This window comes from Nilaparvata lugens, chromosome 8, assembly GCF_014356525.2.
Source record: "Nilaparvata lugens isolate BPH chromosome 8, ASM1435652v1, whole genome shotgun sequence".
In the NCBI taxonomy this organism is placed as follows: Eukaryota; Metazoa; Arthropoda; class Insecta; order Hemiptera; family Delphacidae; genus Nilaparvata; species Nilaparvata lugens.
In genome coordinates, this window is record NC_052511.1 from 13,251,853 (window position 1) to 13,277,975 (window position 26,123).

Consider the following 26,123-nt stretch of genomic DNA (forward strand, 5'->3'; position numbering starts at 1 on the left):
TGACCCAGTTATATACTGGTGCCCCAACATTCAGCAGCGTCAACCAGACCCTAGATCTCTTGAGAATTAATTATCCATCGCACTCTCATAGAAATTAGATTTGAGCTCTATCAAGGTTCATGAAATCGACACTAGATATGGAGTGTACAGTTGAGTGGTATATTCTGGGGAGTTACCAGTTTCTTTCCGTATCAAAATATATATTTATTTTTATTGACAATTTTCTGATGATAGTTTAAATGCTGATATCGATTGGAGAATTGTGGAGAGTTATAATATCATGTACTATAGCCGATGGCACAAGTTAAACGGTCTTTCAGAATATACTTTATTTCAATAACGTAGCAGGTCTCTCATAGTCCATCAAATTCAAATTATAATTGAGTTTTTCTCAATAATTCATTTCTTCTTGAAAATGTCTTTCTTAATAACCTTTTCTCGTTGTGCAGGATGAACTATTTATGATTTCTCAGGGTAATCTATAAGAGAATTCTATTAAGAATGCATTATCCTAGTTATCTCGATTAATCCTCATTTATTTCAGCTATGAACACCAGAAAATTATTGAGAAAAGTGTAGAGGAAGTCGGTATAATCGTGAATGAAGGGTCAATATTGTTTTCAATCTGATTCAACACTCGAACAGGGACCATTGAATATTACGAACAGTGACCTTTCAATAACAATTACCCTGATAATTCTTATTTCTATCTCAACCATCTAATACTCTGGTTATTTTTTTCAAATCACAGTCCAAACTCCTTTATCTCCTCCTGTAATATATTGTTCTAGAAATGACAATCATGAATATAAAGCATCATTGGAGTTTCTTCAAAGCAAGAAGAAAGGAATATGAAACATCAATTGCAAAAATGGATCAATAAATTGAAATGAATAGTTCGTCTATGGAGAGAATGCACTTATTTTTTGTACTAGATTCAATTTTTCCCAAACGGGAATGTTTCCGAAATCCTTCCGATTTATAAATGTTCCAGCATATAAATAGACCAGCAAATTGATCTCTCCAATGTTTTACAAGAAATGGTAGTCTCTATTAAGAAGTATGACTATCAATAATTTATTTTCACTTGTTCTTCATAGTTTCTGAATGTTCTACAGATTTCCAATGTGATTGTGTCTGGTTCTCCAGAGCATGTTCTAAAAATTTTAATTCACGAATAAATCGAAACACACTCCAGGGCGTCATTTTCGACTTCGAACTGAACGACAACATTGATTATTGAAGACTCGGGAGATCTTTCAAAATAATGTGATCGAAAAATTTGTTAAAAGTCCAAATTTGAAACTGATTTGAGACTCCCAGCATTTCTAAAACAACGAATGCGCTGATGTCAAGATGCTACTAGATGATAGAGAACGAAAAAAGTTATGGAGATGCCTCACACACATATACTTTTGCGTGCGGAATCTTTCTGAGGCGTTGTGCAATAAATTGTGAAAGAGACAACCTCATCAAGAGCTAGTGAAGATACTGAATAGTTTATGATACATTAAAAAAGTCAATAATACTAGGTACTTGGGAATCATAATTGATGAAAACCTTAAATGGGATGTTCATATTAAATACATATGTAGAAAAATTAGATATTTATCTTTTAAATTTTACCAAGTTAACAGAATTCTTAATAAGAACCACCTGAAAATGATGTATCATGCTCTAGTCAAGTCAATTCTGCAGTATGGCATAGTTGTTTGGGGAGGCTGTTTCAACTGTCATATTGCTGAATTATTTGTAGCACAAAAACTGATAATTAAAAGTATATTAAGCAAACCCAGGCTCTATCCAACGGATATGGTTTTTAGTGATTTTGAGGTCATGACTATACGTCAATTATACATAAAAACCGTAATTGAATACTTGATAAAATATAAATCCGATTTTCCTCTCACAATAAACTCTACACTTAATTATTATAATCTAAGGGCCACTGCTAACAAATATGTAACCTATAACACTAATATTGAATGTATAAGAAGGCAGTTAATTTACATAGGTACTAAAATAATAAACCTCATTCCAAATCACTTTCTCATGGACAATAAGATCAGCGGAAAAATTAAACTGGATATAAAAAACTGGACATACAGTAATTTCTTCTTCCATTTAGATATATGACTCGAGATTTCTGCTCCAGCATTGTTTTTTCATTTTTTAGTGGACTCGCTTACCTTTATTTTGAGTACCTATTCCTCTGTTTTCTTCCTTCCCCCCATTTCTCCCTTACATTTTTCCCTCATTACTTCTCTTCTCTTCTTTGCCGGCCTATTACATGGGAAACCATAGTTGGCTAGGTATCTTCCTCTCTTTTTTTCTCTTCTCCAACACACCCAACCACAAAGCCCATGGTTTTTTATATTTGTAACATTTTATTGTGTTTTATTTGTTTCAAATTCTTTGTAATTTTGTTTTGTCTTGTTATGTGTGTTTTTAATAATAATAAATTGAATTGAATTGAAATTGAATTGAATTGAATTGATGGTGTTTTGAAACCCTTAATTTCATGAGCCTATCCAATATAACATGAACTTTCGAGGAAAAGCTCAAAATATACCTATGAGGAAAGCAAGAAAAAGTTATAGATATCTCGTAAAATTCAAATAAACTTTTCTCTACAAAGTTTGCAGCTATTCCAAGTATTTTTCAAAAAATTTAACCATTTCTTAGAGAATTGAGAATAATGCTTTATTATAGTTGTGACCAAAAAAAGTGAGATAAAGATGTAATATTCTCCATGACATGAACTCACAATTTCTTCTCAATTTGAGCCGGCAAGTTCCAGGTCAAAACTTGTGAGCTCTTTATTTTACTCCAGTTTGTTTTTCTTCCAATTTTTCAAAAACAATTCTCAACAAATCCATCCGTATTTAGAACACTGAGCGAAAATTTTAAATCGGTTTCTGGCCATCAGAACCCCAAAAAACTTCCTACGCGAACACGGAGGTAACGAAACACACATGCGCGTCCTTCAAGGGATCCGCGTCAACTGAACTCAACCAGTGATGCAGACGCCAAGCGAAGATTTCGTCCGAATTTCCCACCCTGCTTCCAAATTTCCCTCTCCTCTACTTTCTTCCCAGTTCAAATCGATAGCACATAAGTTACAAATTGAAACTGTCAACAAGTGCTGCGTAATTTTAATTGAAAAAAGAACGAGGCTATTCAGTAGACGAGCCAGATTGCCTTTGGTGAGGTGATTTTTCCGTCATATTGGACATGGGGAAGAAATCGACTGTGGAAATTTTGGTTCGACCAGTGATTTGTCTTTCATGAAAATTTTCCCACACAAAATCTATGGTATTTCACCACAAACGCATGAACTTGTATTTGAGGATGTCCTACGTAAAACATCGTAATGATGATTTAAACATAAAGTGGAAACAGTACTCAATTATAAAAACCAATGAAGTATCGGTTTCTTATTATTCCGACCCATAAACTATTCCTGATTCCTGATTTAATAATAATTATTCTGTTCAATATGAGTTAGATACAACATTCAGTGTCACTCCGATGTTATTATGTTATTAAGAAGACGAAAACAACTAATAGTTTTATAATAATTTATAATTAAAAAAGAAATAATCCACGTCAAATCCATTACAATTTTGGTGTAAGAATCATTTTCCAGTTACTGATAAATCTATATTGGAAGAATTATTTGAAATAGTGATAGCCTACCATGGTTTGCTGCCTACCCATAGTAAACCTGAGCTTCAAATGTGATCACTTAAATTGCAAAAAATACTTGAATATGAATATTTAGCTTTTAGTCTATTATTTTATTCGCCACCCCAGTTATCAAATGATATATGAGTCATCGCCACATTTTTCATTAATATTCAAAAATAATGTGGAACACTCATTCAGTAGATAAACTCTATTCATTGTTTCACTCATTGTGCGGATTAATATAATCTACAAATTATTACAATGTAAAAAATATTCATCAACTAACAAACCCTTTATAGTTTCACCACCGTTTGAACATTGTGCCAGCTCGAATTCCTTCTCAATTCCAAGTAAGATGAGCGTCGACCCAGGATCAGCTTGGCCCCAAAGCAGTCCTTCCACGTGTGGTATCTCCAGCTTGCCACTAGATGTGCATAAATCAGACCCCCCTCGCCCCTCCAGCCACTAGACTAGATGCATCACGGTTTGCAAACATCACGTTATGTAAATCACACTTTGATGATCCACAGGGAATATCATGCGTACATCAAAACAGTTCGAGTGATTCACACTGGAGTATATCCATGACCTGAAAGCCAATCTCTCTATGCGTGTATGCGACTGATATAGAGAATGTTCAGGAGGATCGTGCTGAAAATGCAGAAAATGAAAAATGGGTTTATCTGTTGAATCCGGGAATTAACAGCGGAAATAAATGTTCAATCCAACAATTATGATTATTTACCAAGCATCCGAAAGTGAAGATGAAAAATATATATGGATGAATACTGAAAATACATGACAAACTGTTTCGAAGGAATGGATTCTTCAAAAAGCTCTTTCCAATCTGAACATTCAATTTTCTTTAATTAAGAAATATCAATAACATTCTGATCAGAATTCCAATATCTGTTCACTGGTTCAATCCACGTAATACTGAGTTTTGTGTGTTAAATTCAAATTATTTTAATTATTTTATGTGAATTCGATTCAACCAATAGATCAATAGACTAAAATAGTCACAAGTAATAATTTGATGGATTGAAGTGCAAGAAGAAAGCAACATCTCATTTGTTACCTGTCAACATATATCGATTTCATAATAAATTTGATTAATTCATTCATCCTATGTGTTCACTATTATGCATGAGCCGCTATTGCTGTGACGTGTGGATGACTTGTGAATTGTGGGAGGGGTTTGTCTAAACTTACTGCAGACCAATGGCAGACGTTCACCTTGATAGAACATTCATCTTCCAATCGTATATCTTGTTCAATAATATATCTATCGTTCTGCTGTTTTTCAGTTTTAGTTTACCAGAGATTGGCAATTGTATAACAACCAAGACCGATATCATGTTATTTTAATAAATTTGTGGCTATGATAGTACATTTTATCCAAGTGTTTTTATCTCACAGTGGACATTATTAGCAGTCTAAGAATTAAGTAAGAAGAGACATACATAAATACTCTTACAGGAGTATAGGAGTTTCAGAATTGTATCTGATAAAACTCAGCTTTGATGATAATAAATTATTGATTTCCAGTGTTCAATTCTATAACTATTCCCTATTCAATAGTGATATCTACTCACGTACCTATTTTACATCACAGAATTTAATTAATAGAATTGAAGAACAAGTTATCAACTATCCATATGTTAAAACAATACGATCAATTCATTTGTTCCACAACTTTAGGAATTTCTTTCCAACTGTCTAATTCGAAGTCTCACAGTCTGGCTTTTGCTGCAAGTTACTCACTTCTGGAATCAATTACTTGTAAGGAACCAATCTCCACACATGTCGTGATTGTAGAAGGCATTCAAGCGAACGACAGAAGTGGATCCACATTGGAAGTTGCTACACAATCCGACTTTAAATTTTACATTATAAGTTGACTGCTGCGAGCTGCTTCAAGTTCGACGACACAGGCATTCCATTATCTTGGCTTCCCACCTGAATTACACGCATGTTAGTGGAGCCTAAGCTGCATGTATGCTTTGAAGAGGTTTACCCATCGAATTTCCAATAATCCATCCTCTGGAATTTTGCCCGTCTGTTCCTCCGTGACGGCATCTCTGCATTACTGAATGCTGCTTTCACTTATGAAGTTGGCTTTGTCACAAACTGTAGCAAATTACTTCGGATATGGAAAGCACCTGTACAATCACAATAGCTATCATCAGAATCCTCTGATCTTCTTGGATATTCGTTTCCTAGAATGATATATTTTTAATCCAATCTTTACTGTTTCAAGTAGATTCATGACATTTATACAATCCATTTCATTGTACTTAATACTCTTGACTTGGTATATCTCTAGTGAATGCTCTAAAAATATTTTTCAGTGCCTAAGCAGGAATGATTTATAATTTACATGGAAGAGGAAGTATTTTTCTCCAGTCTATTCAATAAGTAAAATATTTGAACACTTTCAGGTGTTACAGTGATATTGAGTGCAAATGTTTGTGAGTGGAAAACGCTTTCAGAAAAAGAAGTGAGAATATATTTCTTTTGCAATGAACGTTCGAGTGATAGTGGGACCATTTACTAGGAAGAATATGAGCACTATCATAATCAAGTCAGAGACTGGGTTTGGAGCATCAACTTAGGCAAGGAATAAGAGAGTTTTCATGTGGTGAAGATGCTTTTAGTAGAAAGTTGATGAAAAAATCGAAATCATTGACGAAGTTCCACTTTTTAAAAACCTATCTGTTCCATAGTACATTTTCAAAGGAAATTATCAGTCAACAAGAATTCAGGCAATTTACTACCTTGGTGATCTATTTTCTACTATGAAACCAGTAGGAATTTGATGACAAGTATTAATTGCAATTGATACTGTACATTTTCTATTTTAAGAAGCTTCTTCGGTCTTCAAAAAGTAGGGAATAATAATATTCCTCTTTGTGCCATCTTCATTCAATCCATCAAATTTATCAAATGAAGCAATCATATTACTTCGCAACAGTACTTTTACAAACAAAAACCTCTCCTTCAATCTCTATTTAGTTTCAATTAGTGAGGAAAAATATGAAAATGAAACTCGGTTATTCATAATATTGTTTCTTCCTTTCCAGTTTGAGGTAGAAAGTGGGCAGGCTGTTGATGAGAAAAATTGCAGTCTTTTGAGAGTTCTTTCACTGAACGGAAATGATCACCAGAAATCCAATTCCAAACTTTGTTTCTAATGGAAGCAATTAATTACTCTCCAGATTCCTTCCAGGTGCTGTAACCGAAGCAAAACAATAAGGCTCTGTGGTTGATGCCAAGCCCGACGCAAATGGAAAACTCATTACGAATGATAGATAATATTCATTATCCAGATATTGCTGGTTTGTAATAATAAAAAGTCTTCCAAGAATCACGTACATTATTTAAATCCATTTGTGCTACACCATCATTGATTGTCTTACAATGGACTGAATTTATTTAGGAACTTGAGAAGTCTTGGGCGTCTACCTGTTTCAATAGAAATATAGATAATAAATGAAATAATAATGGAGCAGAGCTGACAAACAATAACACTTTCTTCTGAATGAAAAATTGGAGATGCGGTAGAACTGTTAACCGACTTCACATTGAGTAAACATGAATGAAGTGGATGAAGCTGAAGGAAACTCATTAATTTGCAAGATTTTAGAGAGATTACATTTTAGATAGTCTTGTGTGTACAGTATTGAAACATGTGGGAATATGCCTATCAATGTCAGTTAGTGATCATATCCTGGTTTGACAGTGGGTTGGGATCCGTTCACTCTCATTTCAAGTATTCATATCCAGTAGAAACTCAAGGACTTAATTTGTTCAAACTAATCAAGATATAACTAGCTAACATGAGATGAAGATGAATACCTGAATGAAGATAATGATCAATATTGATAAAAATTTTCAAAAGAGGAGAAAACTCCAATTCAACGACGAAGTTTTCATACGTCTATACATGTCAAAGTAAGACAAGATAAAGTAACTTGCATTGAGATTGATTGATAGTCCACAAAAATAAGAATTTGAGTTCAATTGATTCTTTGCAGTTTTGCATACAGAATTGAGCAGCGATTATACATTTGATATAGCGTTTATGCATTTAACCATAATTGGAGACACGATGATTTGCATACACCTAATCAGTCTAATCATTGAACAACCAAATGAGAAAGTGGGATCACTATAGTTTCTTCTGGAGACTCCTCACCTAATAGTTCCAATTCGACAATTAAGGAATGAAAGCTGACGGCAAATACCTCGAGTGCACCAGAAGTAATTTCCGCCCAACAGAACCGGCGCGGTTTAAAGTTTGCCACAATCTTTGCTCTCGGAAGCAGCAGCAGAAGACGTTATCCTCATTCATCGCGCTAAATTAAATTCCTATCTGTCCGCCGCCGCAAAGACAAACAACAAGATAGATGACGGAGAATCGGCAGCATTCCTTGTATGTACATCAGGGCTTCCCATTCAAACGATAATGACTGTTTGAAGTGGATCCCGCCATAGATGGAGAGATGTGTGCCGGGAATTGCAACATCTTTGGAAACACCACTTCGGTATTTTCTGTTTGCTACTGTGTCACACAAAACCACACCCGCCCCCTCCTATACACCTCTAACAAAATACCTAACCAGCAGGAGAATACAGATCTGAAAAGGAATAGAAAGAAAAAGGAAAATGTAATGAAATGAAGAAGGAAGAAGAGAGAAGAAGGATCAGGATGAAGGGACTTGAAATACACGGGTGAGGGGGAAAGAGGAGCACGGAAATGCCAGTCTTTAGAAACTGAGAGACTTACTTGTGAAAAAGTCACATTACAGAAGAGTTCATGTTATCATTTATCGTATTACATGAGCGAAATATTGAAAGAATGTTTAGCAAAGTGGAAAGGAAAATGGCTAAGGGTTGATAAGAGAAGACAAATGAAAATGGGAGAGCGAGAAGAAGAAGAGAAGAAGAGTGATAGTTTGAGAAAAAATAATTGAGGGGATAAGGTGGTTAGAAGGAGAATTTCAATAGGGGACCATAGTTTATTTAAAACTTGGAAAATTCAGACAAGAACTGGTTGAATAGACTAATGGAATTATTAAGGGAAGGGGAGATTTAGTGATTGGAGAAGTCATATATTTGAGAATTGATTGATTGATTGATTGATTGAGTACTTTATTTATGTAGATTACAATATATACTGTCTTATACACTTATATACAATAGCTTACAATACAGCAAAGTTATAGATGAATTTACATTATATAGACTAAGAAAATAATTGTTGAACTGTATATGATATGAAAAAGCAATTTGTAATATAATAACTATAGATAATAATTATATTGTTATGCATCTACATAAATTGGCGGAGGTTTGGACATATCAATGTCCATTCTTTGGAAAGAATATTAAAAATATCCTCCCCACTAACTCTCTACCAAAACGTTAATTTCATTATTTAAACTAAGGATTTATTTATTAATGGAAATATTGTGAAAGTTTTAATCAATATGAATATTTAAGAGAAAAAAAAACAGAAAATTTATAAAGTAAAATAATTATATAGGTAGATAAGATCAAATAATTAATAATGATTAATAAAATGAAGTATGCTGAAAGTAGATCAGGGTAATCAACTTTCAGTAATATACAGCAGTATGCAGTGAATAATTGAAATAACATGAGTTTATATAATATATATATACAATTCGTTCTATAACAGGTTTAAAGGTTTGTATTTGTGGGATGGGTGGGGGATGGTTGTCATGTGATCGTTCTAGGGCCGGACAGTTTCAGTCATTTGTTCCAAAAGATGTTTTTTTAAAGTCAGGATGAAGATCGCTCGGCTCTCGATGGACCTGATAGAAACAGGAAGTGCATTCCATGCACGACAGGCACTGACTAAGAAGGATTTTGTGAAAATAGTAGTTCGATGATTGGGTATCCTTAAAGTACTTTCTCCGGTTCTAGTATGTGAAGCATCTATCCTCCTACCTTCGGAGACAAATTTGAAATCATCTTTAAAATAGTTCGGATTACCATATTTCAAGATATCTCTAACAAGCTTGACTATTCGAAAAAGCCTCTGATCGGGAAGCTTTAATGTTGAACTAGCAATGTGGGCTGGGGTGATATGATCATGGCGTTGGAGAGAGTAGACGAAACGTAGACAATAATTTTGGCAACGCTGTAGTTTATCATTCAGAATGACTTGCATATCGTTAAGAACAGAATTACAATACATTAAATGTGGGAAGATGAGAGATTGAACCAATAATAATTTAATGTTTCTAGGGAGAATATCGTGCATTTTCTTCAATGCATGCATGGCTGAGAATACCTTTTTACAAGTTTTGTTCACTTGTTCTGACCAGTCAAGACTATTATTAATAATAATGCCTAAATTTTTAACTGAGCTACAGTAAGGAATGTCATTACCATCTACACTAATTTTGTGAATCGATTCATAGTCAATATTGTTTATAAGACGAGAATATCCAATTATAATGGGCTGTGTTTTGATGGGATTAAGCTTAAGGCCATTTTTCTTTGTCCATTCCACTATCGAATTGATATCCTGATTCATTATTCCAACTGTTTCGTTAATTTTTGTTATGGGACAGCTTAAATATATTTGAAGGTCGTCTGCATAAGTATGGAAACTGGAGAATTTGATAATGGAAGAAAGGTCATTAGCATAAAAAGTGAAGAGGAGAGGGCCTAAAATTGAACCTTGTGGTGCTCCATGCATAACGTTTTTCCAAGTAGACTTTTTGTCACCGACAGATACACATTGTTTCCTACCTAATAGATAGGATTTAAACCAAACTAACGAGTTGTGACTGAAACCAAGAATAGCCAACTTATTCAGAAGGACTGTATGATCAACAGTATCAAATGCTTTAGAAAAATCAAATAGGGTGAGGATGGTGCATTTTCTTTGGTCCATAGCTAACCTTATATCATCAGTGACACGAAGCAGAGCTGTTTCAGTTGAATGGAATTTTCTAAAGCCTGATTGAAAGTTATGAAGCTTACTATTGTTGTCTAGAAATTTTACAACTTGAGCATGAATGAGTCTTTCTAGCACTTTGGACAATGCAGGTAAAATACTGATTGGTCTAAAATCCTCAACTTTATTGGGTGATGGAACTTTATTTAGAGGGCGAACCAGAGCAAACTTCCAGTTTTCAGGGAAAATGCCTGCTTCAATAGACTTGTTGAAAATGTATGTAATGGTTGGTAAAACAGCAAATAACATTTTCTTGATTAATTTAATAGGAATTTTGTCAACACCCGTAGCATTACTATGAATACGTTGAATTGCTCTGAAAGTGTCTTCTTCTGAGATTGGATGGAAATGAAATTGATCAGTAATTGGTAAATCTAAGTTTGTAACCTGCTCTTCAAGATCATCGATATGATTAGCAATGACAACTTCGTCGCGTTGGTTAGAGTGTGAAACGAAATGGTCATTTATATTGTTCAATGCTAAGTCAATTTGTGGATTCGATTTCTGCTTGCCAAGCCCGAATTCTTTTATTCCCTGCCAAAGTGATTCAGAGTCTTGTCTGTTGTTTGTCATAAACGAATTCAAGTACCTAATCTTTGAGTTCCGTAATTCCTGTTTAACTCTATTTCTAAGGCTCCTATACTCTATCAAACTGTCCAAGTCAAATGTCTTTTTAAATGTTCTATGTACTTTGTCTCTACGTCCCATCATCTTAAGTATGTCTTCAGTCATCCACGGTACTCGTCGTTTTCTATTAATCCTCCTTGTCACATAAGGTGCATGTTTGTCATACAGAGTCAAAGTCCAATTCTCGAAAGTCTTGACCATGTCATCAACTGAGGGTAATGCTTCAATTTGATGCCATGGAGTCTGAGCCACATCAGTCAGGAAGGCGGCTTCATCAAAGTTTTTGAAGTCTCTATAAGTGATAATTTTCTGTTCTGGCTTGGGTATCTTATGGGAAAGTACACAGTAGATCAAATCATGTCTAGAAATAGCTGGGACTGAGATTTGGCCTGCTTGAACAACCTCATTGGGATCACTAACAATGAGAAGGTCAATGAGTGTGTCTGATTCATTAGTATGATGAGTTGGATTGAGAGGTAAAATAGTCATGTTTAGGCATTGGAAAATTGTAGTCAGTTGAAAGTAGTCAAAGTTCCGAATTGGAGAGGAAGAAGCAATATACTCAATTCGGATAAATTTCTAGAGAAGAGAATCAAAGAATGAAAGGAAGGTGCAGTAAAGAAAATGTATGACTCGAGAAAAGTAACTTATATGACAACGTATTATAATTATAAGTATAAGAAGATGATAATGGAGAAGATATTACCTAATATTTTGGTAAGAAGAGAGATTAAAAATAAAATTTGGAAGTGAGATGATGTACATAAGAGGAAAAGCAAGAGTACTCAGTGTACACGGAAATTATGAATGAGAGGGGATGGATTCAAACAAGAAGGAAAAAGAGAGAGGTCGAATGAGTAGTGAATGAGAAGTATATTAGATTATGATTCGTGAGAGGGAATAGTCATTTTTGTTTGAAAAAGAGTAAGTGATAATAAAGTCTCACTTGAAGAAAATGGAACGCATTTTCCTATATACAGGTAGAAAAAAGAAAGTGATGAGGATTGAGAAAGATCAGAAAGGAAGCTGGAGAATGTGGTGTCTGATAAACAGAATGTACAATATCAGAAAAGTTGGTGAAAAGTCGAGAAAAGAGAGATTGATAGAAAGTTGTAGCTATGGTAAAGTATGGTTGAAAGTGAAGTCGGATGACAGTTCAAACATTTGAAGACTAGACATAGACAACGTCTCCTCTGTTTACCCAATTTTACTAGTTCATTCGGTGACAAATAGACACAAGCAGCTTGCCGTTCAGAAAAGCGGATATGACACGAACGGAAAATTGCTTCCAGCGTCAAATCAGCATGTGTTGACAATACAAGATGGCCATTTTTGAACCGTCTTGTTATTTTCGGTTCCATTTATTATATTGTCGCAAGTCACGGCAAGTGTGATCAAGAGTTCCATTGACATCTGTCTAGCTCAAATATAAATCTGCTACGTTGAGATACTGCTGGCATTGGTTGAGTGATGAGCATTGATGTGAAATCTATGAGGCATGCTGACATTTAAGAGTGGATTCTCAACTATGGAACTGGAATGAGTGTAATCATCAATCCACACACCCTTGCGTGATATCTGACTATATTGTCATAAAATATAAATGATTCCACCAAACTGCATTATTCTCCCGCTGTTCCCAATAAGAGGGTTCAAATCACACTGTCAGCTGTGACTACGGAGCGAAAAAATATCCAAGATTGTTGGAAAGTAAAGACCTTTTGAAAATTTAAAGAAAGGAATTGATGAGATTCTTCAAGATTTATAAAAGTTTTTGACTAATTTTTTCAACATTCGTCATCGCATTTCTTTCGCATTACAATAATAGAATTTTCCAGTTATGATTTCCGAGTTTTCCCTATTCGATTGCGATTCCCTCTTACAACTACAATGCTACTGATTGATTCAATTTTCCATATAGTTTCCAGGTGAAACCTCTATTGTGATGAAAACTAGAACATGCTCCACCTCTGCAGCAGGGGTGTTAGGTGTTGTAAACTTTCTTCTTATTCCTGGTTGGGAACTCGTAATTGAAATTAATGATGCGACTAAGCATGTCCTCGCCTTCAACAACAAATTAGATTAAGAGGTTGCAGCGAATTTGGCAACAGATCTCTTCTCTTCCATCGTCACTGGCTCAGCAAACTAATTTAGACTGAATTTCGAGCTGTAAAGTCTCTATATATATATATCGTAAGGAAGATGCTTCTATTGTATACTACTTTGATCGATATTTTTCATCGGCGGAAATTAACCCTGTGGAATCATAAAAACCAGGAGATATCACACCAGATTGATAGAAAGTTGTAGCTATGGTAAAGTATGGTTGAAAGTGAAGTCGGATGACAGTTCAAACATTTGAAGACTAGACATAGACAACGTCTCCTCTGTTTACCCAATTTTACTAGTTCATTCGGTGACAAATAGACACAAGCAGCTTGCCGTTCAGAAAAGCGGATATGACACGAACGGAAAATTGCTTCCAGCGTCAAATCAGCATGTGTTGACAATACAAGATGGCCATTTTTGAACCGTCTTGTTATTTTCGGTTCCATTTATTATATTGTCGCAAGTCACGGCAAGTGGGATCAAGAGTTCCATTGACATCTGTCTAGCTCAAATATAAATCTGCTACGTTGAGATACTGCTGGCATTGGTTGAATGATGAGCATTGATGTGAAATCTATGAGGCATGCTGACATTTAAGAGTGGATTCTCAACTATGGAACTGGAATCAGTGTAATCATCAATCCACACACCCTTGCGTGATATCTGACTATATTGTCATAAAATATAAATGATTCCACCACACTGCATTATTCTCCTGCTGTTCCCAATAAGAGGGTTCAAATCACACTGTCAGCTGTGACTACGGAGCGAAAAAATATCCAAGATTGTTAGAAAGTAAAGACCTTTTGAAAATTTAAAGAAAGGAATTGATGAGATTCTTCCAGATTTATAAATGTTTTAGACTAATTTTTTCAACATTCGTCATCGCATTTCTTTCGCATTACAATAATAGAATTTTCCAGTTATGATTTCCGAGTTTTCCCTATTCGATTGCGATTCCCTCTTACAACTACAATGCTACTGATTGATTCAATTTTCCATATAGTTTCCAGGTGAAACCTCTATTGTGATGAAAAATTGAAAACTCTTCTCTGAAGAGAATTAAAAAAGTATCTTTGTTATTGTGAAACAACTTTTTTTGAGAATTGAATGAATGTCAATTATACTGGAAAGCTCTTTCTGATTCCACTGTCACGAATATGACAATCGAAACACAAAAAATCCCATGAGATTTCATGTTTGATCAACGGAGCATTGATGAATAGGAGCCATTTCAATTTTATGTTTAATATTTGATGAGACAATATTGTTCTATGCACTTCAACAATACGAATAGTTTTTGTAGGATTTCCTTATCACCGAATGTATCGAGCTAGCCTTGAATAACTGATGTGAGTGGATTATGTGTTATTTGTCTAATAGTATACTCGATTGCAATATGAAGAGAAAAAATTGAAAAGAAATTGCTTTTAAATATCTATAATATTGGATAAATGCTATACCATGGCCATTTTCAGTGTACCTATAGAAGAGAACTATAGAATGTTCATGGATATACGAGTGTAAATCGGAATAATAAAAATACTGTTGTGAATATGCTCTGAAAAATCTGTAAAAAAGCAAAATAAGAATTTTTGGACAAAATTTAGAGTGTGCAAAAATTAGAGAATACTCTCGCATTTATATTTTTCAAACATTTTGGACTTTCACATACAATTTCACCTATAATTTATTGTATTTTTTTATTTCCATGTTTACTTATATTGTCAGGTTTAATACATTCTACATGCGATTCAACAAATTATCTGGTGACCATCGTCAAAAACTAGAACATGCTCCACCTCTGCAGCAGGGGTGTTAGGTGTTGTAAACTTTCTTCTTATTCCTGGTTGGGAACTCGTAATTGAAATTAATGATGCGACTAAGCATGTCCTCGCCTTCAACAACAAATTAGATTAAGAGGTTGCAGCGAATTTGGCAACAGATCTCTTCTCTTCCATCGTCACTGGCTCAGCAAACTAATTTAGACTGAATTTCGAGCTGTAAAGTCTCTATATATATATATCGTAAGGAAGATGCTTCTATTGTATACTACTTTGATCGATATTTTTCATCGGCGGAAATTAACTCTGTGGAATCATAAAAACCAGGAGATATCACACCAGTTTGAAAGAAGTCTGCTTGATGGAATGTAAATTGCTGAGTCCTTATCTAAAAACTGCAGATGAAACCACCCACGATTTGATTTTGAAAACCCCCTTCCCCCCTAAACAAAAATTCCATGGATCTCAAGGACTGCGTCCATAGTAAAAACCTCCCTGTGAGAACCCCTGCTTTCTTCAATCTTACTATATGATAGCAACTCAATTATCTTAATGATTCTTAGAATCAAATTTTCAATGTTCTAACAAGAAATCAGAATTGGGGCGTTGCATTTGTTAAATTTTAGTATAATTTTGTTCAGTTTATAGTTTCAAAGTGTTCAAAGGTATTGTAAATCACTGAATCTTGAAGTAGTTACATTCATAACTTCTCGATAATCTATTCTTCTATAATAGGAATCTATAAACAGAAACTTTGAGATTACTGTATTTAAAAAAATGAATCAACGGATAAGGTGAAAAAATAGTACTTTACATAACAAGTCCGGTAACGGTAGTTTACCGCATAAGTATGATTGTTTCTGCCCGAAACGTAGTTGAGGGCAGAATTATCATACGAATGCGGTAAATACGTTACCGTACAAGTTACGTACAATATTTTTTGTCATACTTTTCTCAGAAATAATAATATTTCTGAGAAACAGTAACCATTACCTGCTGCTGCTCGAGTTACTGCATTCTATAAACATGACCTAGCCCGTAGCGCCTAGTTCATAATATACCCATCGAGCTGAAATAGAATAATAGAGGCCAATGTTAAAAAATGTCAGATATAAGTTCTTATAACTTGAAACTTATTAGATGAGTTCTAATAATATTTGAGTTATTCTATTAGTTACTTAGATATTATTAACTCAGTGGACAGTGCCTCCGAGAGCTATTTTCTACGAGGCAGAATGAGGCAGACACTGTAAGGAATTTGAAACTGGAACAATTTTATTAGAATAAGAAACGTGTTCAGATGTTTTCGTATTGTAAAGTCATAAAGGTTTTCTTCACGTAGCTACGCTAAGCTAAAATACATCTTCAGAATACGTAGCCGTCCTTTCTACTAATAATGGGAAATATACTCGACTGTAAAGAGAAACATATGATCTCTTTACAGTATAGCATGCTGTAATGAGAATCACATGTTTTCTTGTTCTGCAAACAGCTGTTTACCGGCTTGATTTGAAGCATGGAAAACAGCTGCAATTGAGTAAGTATGACAAAAAAAATTTTACAGCTAAACTCTGAGTTACCTTGGTTTGAGGAGATGAAGCTAGCTTATTGATGTCGTACCTTGAATCCAGATTCTGCTAAGAAAAGCGATCTTTATTGAACTAGAATCCACATTAACATTCGAGGCTCACAATTAATTCACTTGATTAGATCCACCAGCCAACCAATTCTCCTAAGTTCATGAAAATTCAATTCAGTCTGTCTTGACTAATTCCGATACGTTTCACCAACAAATTTATCCTATTGTCCCTGATATAGGTCAAAAATGAAGACAGTCATCCTATTCCATTCTATATAATTTCTGTATCTTGAAAATAATCTTTTTTCCAAGTTACAAATGCCCTAATTAGTCCTTCATGGTCACCTAAGTCCTTCAAGATTCATTATATCTGGGTTTGACTGCACCTTTCTCGCTGTTCGATTAAATATAAAACAAATTTCTTAACGAAAAAGTTGTTTGAAGACATTCCAATGTTTCAATAGGTTTGAGGAGAACTAGTGAGTCAGAAGAAGGTAAAGGTTGGAGCCATTTCAAGTGAAATTCGCCTGGTTTCCGTCATTCAACATGAGACTCATATGGAATCGTAATCGTGATACTCCCCTCAATTCAGGAAACGTTCTCAGTTATGAATTTCCAGAAGGCACTTCAACCGCTCACTGTGCCATTCAACTTATTGACGGATGTGTCACAACCAGACGACTCCATTTTTCCTGCAACTCAGTCTTCGCAACCATGTTTTCATTATTCACTTATTTCATCTGGCTACTGATCAATTCTTTTTCAAGATAGATTACCATAGTGAAATGAACATTTTTGTCAGAGGTGTTGTAGACTTGTTCCGTAATGGAATTAATGTCATTGTACATTCCATTGAGATGGTTTTATCCACACAAAACTCCAAGTTTCTATAATAAATTGATTTTCCTCTCTTATTTACAAGTGCAAATACAATTCACTAATGATAGAATTACATCAATCCAGTAAATTGAGATCTTGTTAACAGAGATGATGTGTTTTTGATGAAACAAGAACACAATACCTTGTATATATTACCAGAAGACTCAAGTATCAATGTTCATGGCATCATTGTTGCGATTTGCAAGTTGAGTTGGAATTATTAAAGTTGGAAACACAACAATTCACTACAGTTTCAATAATCACTATTGTAGTCTAGTCATGGAAATTGATGCATTGAATCTAAATCTTGCTTCAGGAATTGAGATTTTCCCGATTTTTCTTTATGAATGATGTTTGAAGGTCGGATTATTTATTTATCTATCATTTATTATACGAACATAATAATATAATTACTAGTAGCTCTGTGAACAGAAGACCTCACGCAGTTTTCTCATCCACAAGTGTCTGATGTCCTGTTCTAGTTGATTCAGTTGAATCACAATTCACAGTCACATTCACAATTCACAAATCACAATTCACTCTTAAAAACTGTTATTTGTTTTCTCCTAGATCAAAAACTCTCTTATGTTGATAAACTCAGTTCACGTTTGAATTTGTATCCCATATGATGATTTATCCAGTTTCGTGATAATCTTTCAATCTATTTTTCTTCAAGAATGTTGATAAAATGTTAATATTGTCCCAAGTATTACAAGGTTATGAAATCAGACACTGCTTCGCTACTTGATTTACGGTTCAGGAATAAAGATTTGAAAATTTTGAAAGGTTGACGTAATAGATTGAATGATTACGATAAGTATTAGGGAAGTGGGAACGATTCATGATGACATTATTCTTCAATTGATTGAATAGAATTGAATAACTTTTTTGTTTGATTGACGAGTGAGATACTCACTATTTTCTTTTAATAGCACCAATTCTTCTGTTAGAATTGTGACTGTTTCAGGCCAGAAACGATGGAATACATTTTTGTAAGTATCGAAATCACTACCCGTTGAATTCATTGGGTGAATTCAAATGGAAAGTTTGATTAGTTAATCCCCCATCATCAGTTCTGTTGATTACGTTCTTCCACAAGCCTGACGCTTATGTAGCCATGGTCTCAATAAAAAATAGATTATTGAAGAGAATAGATTCCAAAACTCACATCAAATAGGTTAGTTATTGCAGATTTGTATATGTGGAGAGCATCCACTACTATTTATATAAACTGAATTTATGTAGATTCATTTTGACGTAATAGACTGAAAGTAGTTGTGTATATTACACATGGTAAGTGAGAGAGAGGTACTATAGTTTATTGAATCAAAATCCTGTTAAGTATAATCGAAATACAAATAACCTATAAGAATAAATCATTGACGTAGACCGGGTTTCTAGGTCATTTAACCAAATGAAAATGGACCATGGATCCTATAGATTTAATAAGCAGTTTCCTAGAAGCCAGGCCTAAGTAATATAACGTATTTTATATATTATTCAACATAATATTAACTAGAATGAAGAGTGCTTCATTTCTGCTATTACTAAAAGGCCTATGTACCAGGCTATAATAATCAAAATAATGTATGCAGCAGAGACAAGGTCGATGACATCCACGAGAAACCGCTAGCACCTCTGTACATCGATCCCCCTTTACCAATCCACACACCCCCTACACCGCAAACACCCATCACCAACATCAGTTGTGCAGTTGGAATGCTTGAGTGGCTGACATGGCATAGCATACCACACACTGCTCTCAAGTCAGAGAGGTCACTACTTACAGGTAATAGCCAGAGTAATGATCGTTCAACTCCTCTCACCTGGTCACAAGGCCAAACTACTGCTCCAGCTTAGCTGGCAACCTACACCAACCACTACGTGCCGCGCTCAAAGTGTATACATACACTCAAATCGAATACTCTACTCAAATGTATTTGTCAGAAGTTTCAAAATACAAATGAACAGAATGCAACAGTGAACAAGTTATGAATATACCAGTAATAAATTATCATTATAATGTTTCTATAAAAGGTATAATTCAGATTGAAATCATTGTATATGATTAAGATTATTTCGGCGTGATTACTCTGTTGTATATCCATACTTTTTCACTGTTAAAATTAAACTTGAATTTTAAAAAACACTTTTGAAGTGAAAATACACTTACTTTTGTAGTGACGATCGTTTCGACCTGTTGTTGGTAATCATCAGACTGAAAAAGTGTTTTTTTAAATTCAAGTTCAGATTATTTGTAGAGGTCAAATATTACCTTTTCATAATAATTATGGTTCAACTAGCTTAGGTATAAACTTGTGCGCTAGCCCAAGTATATTCATGTTGTAGATAGTTGTAACCTACAATCCTACTTCATTTTATTCTACTATTACCAAACCGAAGTATTCTGTTCTATTAGAGAGTATCAAATTCTCCTCCACATACTTGTTCTATACAGTCTAGAGTTCCACCAAACAAAGGGCTAGTGTGATCTAGTAATTGTGATCATTCGACAAATCCAACTGAGCTTGATGTTGTGAAAACAGACCACACTATTCTGATCGGGTTATATTTTGAAATCTGAGAATAGAGGTCAACGTGTCATTGCAAATGAAGGTAGAGCATACGAGTGGAGGAGGAATGAGGAGGGAGAGCTGTAATTATGAATTCCCGACGCGATAAAAGAAAAGAGATGAATGAAAGTGGAGAGAGAACAAAAAGAATCTATGATTATGCATGTGGTGTCGAGATATCTAACGGTTGGGTTGCCTATTCAGTGACAACGCCAGTCGCTTTGTTTGGCGGTAAGTGTGAGCAGGGGAAAAAAGCGCGCGCGGGAAGGCAAAAGCGCGGGAACGAGGGTTGGAAAGCGCGGGAAGGCGAAAGCGTGGAAATATGTTGGGCGAGTGTGACGGGTGGGTAGCGGAGAACTTGCGATTCTTTAATAAACACGAGCCAAAGGGTGGTGACAGAATAAAAGCCTCTTTGTGGCCCTCCTCACACCTAAAATACTCACCCTTTGCAAAGCTTTATTTGTTGTTATACGTTTCGAGAGCACTGCTAGAAAAAAGCTTCGACTTCTTGTCGTTGTTTTACAGATAGATCCTCAGTGTCCACGTGGTGACTGCTGTGAGGTACATTTTGTCAAGAAGGCATTAATTGTGAAGCAGCCTCTCCAATGAGGGGGGTTTTTCTGACTGCATGGAACTTGATTGTATCTCAGCCTAATGAGGCTTTTTGTCGCACATTACTGTATTTTTATAGTAGCTTTTTTAACAATAGAAATGATTCAAATTCCAGGATAATGCTATGGAATTTTTATATTATTTCAAGATTTCGTATAACAAGAAGCAATGTGAAATATTTCATTAATAAGACATTGCATGACGTGAAATTCGTCAGTAGACTGAGTAAACAACAAGAACAGTATGTTGACAATAGATCCTGATATCCAAAAGCATGCTCATTCCAGTTGAGTGGAGTTATAATAGTCACGTATTACGCACAAAAATTGTTATCTGCGAACCTTTAATAATGTGGAAATTAAGCCTATTGAAATGCAATACCCTTTTTACTTTCCTTGCCCTATTACCATAGGTAAGGAAAGTATTGCTTTCCAAAAAAATTTAAGAGGCTTGTTAAGATTCAAGAATAGCACGTCAGTAAGTTTATATTCTTGAACAGGCTTCACTGAGAATTCACTTACTGTTTTAGAGAAGCGGATGCCTCAAACTTTGCTAACCTAACATTGTATCTCAAGATCAGGATAGCCTATGATAAAATGAAATTTGTCTCTTAGTTTCTCTCCATATTGACATTTTCTTCTGTGTCTGTCAATCCTTGCAAAAACTCTCTTGTAAACCTTGGATTGAATATTTTACTTGTGTACGGCATGCTCACTTTTTGTGAAAAGACGTTGTTCCGGAGAATAGATTTAGTAATCATACCCTGCTCAAAAAAAAAAAAAAAGTAGTCACAACACCTTTTCCAATTTTATTTGAGAAAGTAAAAAGTTAATTTGAGAAAGTATCAATTGTATTTGAGAATAGTCACTTGTAATTGAGAGAATGTCAGATGTAGCCTAAATGAGAATAGTCAATTGTATTTAGGAAGTCATCACACATGTAATTGAGAGTAGTGAATTGTATTTGAGAAATCGTCAAATGTAAATGAGAAGATATCATATCATGAGCAGACATTTGAAAATGAGAAAATTTTCCAATTGACATGTCGTGACTCTTCTGTAGCCTACAGTACAGGTTTGATTTGAGCAGAAAGGATACTGTACTACGTACACAGTATTCCATAGGCTTTGTATGTGTGAAATTATTATTTTCAATTGTGAAATTGAGGAGCTGGGTAGAAAAACGACCCGAGGCCACTCGTGTCGTTTTTCCGCAACACGCTTCATTCTATCCGCCATTGAATTCTGAACAGATTGGTACATAAAATGTTGTTGTATCTTGAAAAATGATTGAGTTGTGAAAATTTTTTGTTTGTGTGGCAAACCTGAAATTATTCAGCTGACAAGCTGTGAGCCAGCAGCCAGTGAAATCCTTATTTTGTTTTCTTACAAAAGAAGAAGCTGATTGATTGATTGATTGATTGAGTACTTTGTAGATTACTTGTACTTATGTAGATTACAGTATATACTGGCTTATACACTCATATACAATAGCTTACAATACAGCAAAATTATAGATGAATTTACATAATATAGACTAAGAAAATAATTATTGAACTGTATATGATATGGAAAAAGCAATTTGGAATAACTATACAAGATTATATTGTAATGCATCTACATAAATTGGCGGAGCTTTGGACATATCAATGTCCATTCTTCGGAAAGAATATTAAAAATATCCTCCCAACTAACTCTCTACCAAATGAATGGTATAGAAGATCATTAATACATCCAAGGGAACCAATTATCCTCTAGATGATGAAAATAATGAAGAAGACGCTCCTGAAGAAGAATCCGATGCTGAAAGCATTGGGTGTATGAATTTCCCGAAAATCAGAACAGTACCATGTAACATTCCAGAGTCTTGATTATGGGAAGAAACGTGTTCAAGAAGAAAATATCATCTTCAATTGTTCACTTCTAAATGACATTTTTTAGATCTTTATTACCTACTTATTAATTATCCAATATCATGAGCAATATATTATCATTATCACTACTCTTGATACGGGTTTTTCATCATTTTATTGAACCTCTGAACATGTAACAACCAGGGTTATGGAAAAACGACCTGAGACAACACACCTTATATCAATTATTATCAGTTAGCCTTGGATTACTGGCTAATTATGAATAATAGCATTGAAAATAGTATAAAAAGATCAATAAAGTTCAAATACTTGCAAGAATATTGCATTCTGATGAAATAATGAAGATGTGTACTAAATATTTCAAACTCAATTTACACAAAACTTGATTTTTTGACTCAGGTCGTTTTTCCACCCAACTCCTCAATTATTTCCCCTGTACTGTTCACGAATGATTAATGAGAATCATTTCTATGTATGTATTGGCAACACGACTTTTGTCTCCAAACATTTGAACTTGATGAAGATCAAATTCTCTATGTTCACGGCGCAATTGAACTTTATCATCAATCAATTGAATCTCTTGATCAAGCAATTCGGTAACTCTCCAATGGATTTTGGGGCTCAAAAATATTTTTTATCTAAAAACTAAACGTTTCATTTGAATATAAAATATATTATCATATTATTTTTTATGAGTACAGTTATGGAAAATAAAAGTATTGGTTTTTTAAAATCATTCCCCAATTACAACTGACAACTTTTCGATTTCAAATCGTATGTTCTCAAATTAGGAGTTGATAGTGAGCTGTTGAACGGAGCGGTCGCAGAATTGTTTTGCTCTCTTATCTCAAGTTTCCGGACGGTTCGTGCTTAATCGGTTCATTTAGTGCATGTTTAACCTAAAACGTTCTTTCGTAATGAATTGAATTATCAATTTGTTATTTATTTGTGAAATTGTTTTCAAGTGAATCGAAATATTCAAAGTTTAAATTAATAAAAACAGTATCCACCAGACGGTAGTGCTAAAAAGAGACCTAGAGCTAAAAGTTCTTTCGTAATAAATTGAATTATCAATTTGTTTTTTATTTGTGAAATTGTTCTCAAGTGAATCGAAATATTCGAAGCTGAATAAATAAGAACAGTATCTAACAATACTTTTCACCGGACGATAGTGCTAAGAAGAGTCCTCGTGCTAAAAGTTCGCCTGAGCTCGAAGAGATGGAACAGAAAAAGCGTGCTCCAGACCCAAGTGTTAAAGCTTCCGGTAATGTGAACTCAGACTTTATTGAATCACTATTTGACCGTTTTGAAAAGCGGTTTAGTAAGGCTATGGATGAAAAACTCGCGCTGCTAGCTACAAAGATGGATTTAAATGGTCTAATTGAAAAAGTGAATAAACTCTCTGTCGAGAATTAACAGTTAAGAAATCAAATTGTTGCTCAAAAAATTCAGAATAATCTCATAATCAGGAAGATGGAAAATTTTGAAAATAGATCGAGAAGGAACAATATAATTTTTCGCGGGCTGAAATATGAATGTGCAACAGTGGATTACGTGAGAACTGTCAAAGACTTTTGTGTGAGTCATTTGGGGGCACGAGCAGGTACCTGGGTTAATCGAGCACATGCATTGGGCAAGAAAATAGATAACGGGCCAATCATTGCGCATTTTCCGGACGATCAGGACATCCATTTCATCACGAGAAACAGTAGGAAGCTGAAGGGTACACAGTTTGTGATTCATAAAGACTTTGCTTTCGACACAAGAAAACGACGATCAAAGCTTTTCCGGGTGCTTGGCGAGTTGAAGAAACAAGTTCCGGGAGTGAGAGGAGAGTATCGGTTGAAGTGGATCGTTTAATCATGAATAGTCGGGTTTTCACGCTGGATGAGGAGAATGGACTGGTCTCGGAGGGAGAGGATGGGCTGCAGAAGATCGGAGCATGTTCGATGAGAGTGTGATGCGGGCCGTGAGCGGGAGCATGTGTGATGAGGAGGAGCGAGGCGGCGAGGACGAAGACCGCAACCGCTGAGATAACGCCGTCAGTCCGTGTGAGAAGGGACAGTTGAGTATAGTAGCGTACAATGTGGCTGGATTAAGTGGTAAGATTGTTCAAGTATATAATTTTATTTGTAATTATGATGTTTTTGTACTATTGGAGACGTTTGTTGAAAGAGGAAAGCAATTGTATTTTGAAAACTGTTTTCCAGATTACAATTTATACTGGGAATTCGCAGTTGGAGAATCAAACTGAGGTAGAGCAAAGGGAGGAAAGTTAATAGAAATTAGTAAAAGAATAGAGAGTTTTTGTAAGGTAATCGATGCGCTTGAGAGGAAAGTTATTCACATGAATGCAGGACAACGGGATGAATATTATATAGTTCCAATTTACCTGAGTGGTGGAGGAGACATGGAATGGGAGAGAGAATTCAATACATTATGGGAGTTTATGATAGTGCAAGAGCATAATAGAAATAATATGATTTTAATTGGAGATTTTAACGGTAGAATAGGAAATGGACAGGACATGTCGGAATTAACAGATGTAATAGAATTGGGAAATGCACTGAGTAATAAGCAAGAGTCAAAGGATGAGGTGATTAATATGAAAGGTAAGAAAATATTGGAGTTCTGTGAGGTTTTTAATTTCATCATTATGAATAGAAGGATAAGTGGAGATAGGTTGGGAGACTTTACTTTTATAGGCAGAGGGGCTTCCGTAATAGATCTATGTTGCATGGCTGTCGAATTAGCGCAAATAGTTGGAAAATTTTCTATTGTGCCAGAATTTTTATCTGATCATTTCCCAATTGAAGCTACGCTAATCACGGTTGATACTCTAGAAAGAGAGAGCACAATTTTACCACTCTTACCGAAGTTGAAATGGAAGGAAGCGAGGAAGAATGAATATATATCTAAACTCACCAATGCTTGTAGAGAAATAAATGGTCTTCCCGAGAGTAGTGAAGAGACTTATGAAGTATTAAATAATCTTGTATATAGAGCTGCAAATTATGTGCCCCAACCTGATAGAAAGAGAGAAGGATGGAGAGAAAAGTGGTTCGACAAAGAGTGTGCGGTTATGAGAAAGCGAGTGTTCAGCCTATTGAATGTGTTTAGAAAATCAAATTCGGAGCAGGTGAGAGAAAATTATATGAAGGTAGTAAAGGAATACAAACTGCTATGTAAGAGTAAAAGGCAAACGTATTACAGCGATATAAAAGAACAATTCAGAAGAGTCAAGGATTCCAGTGATTTGTGGGCTCTGATAAAGAAATTCAAGTGTAGAGAGTTCAAGATTTCGGGAACTGTGAGTGCTGAGGATTGGGTTGAACACTTCAGACGAGTGTTTGGATCAGTTTGCGGGGTAGTCACATATTATGCGGCGAGGAATGTTGAATGT

The 26,123-nt window shown here is 35.0% G+C and overlaps 1 protein-coding gene across 1 annotated transcript in view; it reads right to left on the reverse strand.

The window, feature by feature from the left end:
- LOC111054115 (alkaline phosphatase, tissue-nonspecific isozyme) overlaps nt 1-3,007 on the reverse strand; it is a 192,971-nt gene extending 189,964 nt beyond the window's left edge. The window contains exon 1 of the mRNA XM_039433984.1: nt 2,768-3,007. The gene's annotated coding sequence lies outside the window, so the exon portion shown is untranslated. The remainder of the gene's footprint in view (nt 1-2,767) is intronic.
- Between the last annotated feature and the right edge of the window lie 23,116 nt (nt 3,008-26,123).